This window comes from Mandrillus leucophaeus, unplaced genomic scaffold (genome assembly GCF_000951045.1).
Source record: "Mandrillus leucophaeus isolate KB7577 unplaced genomic scaffold, Mleu.le_1.0 Scaffold87, whole genome shotgun sequence".
In the NCBI taxonomy this organism is placed as follows: domain Eukaryota; kingdom Metazoa; phylum Chordata; class Mammalia; order Primates; family Cercopithecidae; genus Mandrillus; species Mandrillus leucophaeus.
The window spans coordinates 607,616-609,602 of NW_012109474.1; positions in this window are offsets into that span (position 1 = coordinate 607,616).

Sequence of the window (1,987 nt, forward strand, 5' to 3'; positions counted from 1 at the left end):
ACAAGGTGGGGAAATGAACAAAGGAACAAATAAAGGATAACAGCTTGGCACAGTGGCTCATGCCTGTTATCCCAGCATTTGGGGAGGCTGAGGTGGGTGGATCAATTGAGCTCAGGAGTTCGAGACCAGCCTGGGCAACACAGTGAAACTCTGTCTCTATAAGAAATGCAAAGATTAGTTGTATATGATGGCACATGCCTATAGTTCCAGCTACTTGGGAGGCTGAAGTTGGAGGATAACCTGAGCCTGGGGACGTTGAGGCTGCAGTGAACTATGATTACACCACTGTACTCCAGCCTGGACAACAGAGTAAGACCCTCTCTCAAAAAAAATAAAATAAATAGAAATAAATAAACAAATGAAGAATAACAGAAGATTTCTCACTGAAAACAATGGAAATGAGAAGATAGTACCCACAATACTTTAAAAATACTTTAAAAAAATGTGTTAACCTATAATTCTATACCCAGCAAAAATACCTCACAAAAAATTGACCTAATTGACATTTATAGAACATTCCACCCAACAACAACAGAATAAACATTTTTTTCAAATGCCCATGACCATATTCTGGGCCATAAAATATGTGTAATAAATTTCAAAGGATATAAGTCATAGGGTGTATGTTCTCTGACAACAATAGAATTTAGAAATCAAGGACAGAAATATCTCTGAAATATCCACAAGAAGCCCATTTCTAAATAAATGTGATTCAAATAAGAAATCTAAAAGGAAATTTGAACTGAATCAAAGTGAAAATAATATATATCAAAAGTTTTAATACACAGTTAACGCAGTACCTAGAAGGAAATTTATAATACTAACTGCGTATTTAAGAGAACACTCTCAAATAAATGACTTCAGCTTTCATATTAAGAAACTAGAAAAAGAAGATGAAAGTAAGCCCAGAGTGAGCAGAAGGAAAAACAGAGATCAGAACAGAAACAGAAAAAAAAAATAGAGAAAGTTAATTAAACAAAAAGCAGGTTCTATGGGAAAAACAACAAAATTAATAAACCTCTAGCTAAGCTGATCAAGAAAAAAAGAAGGAAAACACACATTAACATTATCAGAAATAAGAGAGGTGACATTACTATAGATTCTGCAGATATTAAAATGATAACAAAGAAATGTTATTAGCAACTTTATGCCAATAAATTTGACAACTTACATGAAATGTATAAATTCCTTGAAAGATATAATTCCCAAAGCTCACTCAAAAAGAAATAGCCTGAATATCTACTAAAGAATTAAATATGCTTAACTCTCCCTTCTCCCACAAAAAACAACCTCCAAACCCAGAGAGTTTCACTGGTGAATTCTACCAATAATTTTTATTTAAGAAAAAAATAGTATTAATTATAGCCAATTGAAAGTTAAAGAAAAAAGGATACTTCCAAACTTCTTCTATGAAGTCATTTCCCTGATACCAAAACCAGACAAGAAAAAAAAAAATAAAACTACAGAGATAGGGAAACTACAAACTGATATTCTTCCTAAACATACATGTAAAAATTCTAAACAAAAAATTGGCAAATCAAGCAATATATATTATAAAAGATAATACTTAATAACCAAGTGGGGTTTACATAAGGAAACCAAGGTTGGCTTAGCATTCAATAATCAATGTAACTCACCAAACTGAAAAAGAAAAATCATTTAATCATCTCAATAGTCACAGGAAAAACATTTGACAAAACTCAACATCCATTCCCACTTTAAAAAAAAGAACCTCAGAAAACTATGAAATTAATGAAACTTCTTCAATAAAAAGCATCTACAAAAACTTACTGCTGGAAGTCCTAGCCAGAGCAGTCAGGCAAGAGAAAGAAATAAATGGCATCCAAACAGAAAAAGAAGTCAAACTTATGTCTCTTCACTGGCAATATAATTCTATGCCTAGGTAACCCTGAAGACTCTACCAGAAGGCTCCTAGAACTGATAAACAACTTCAGTAAAGTTTCAGGATACAAAATCAATGTACAAA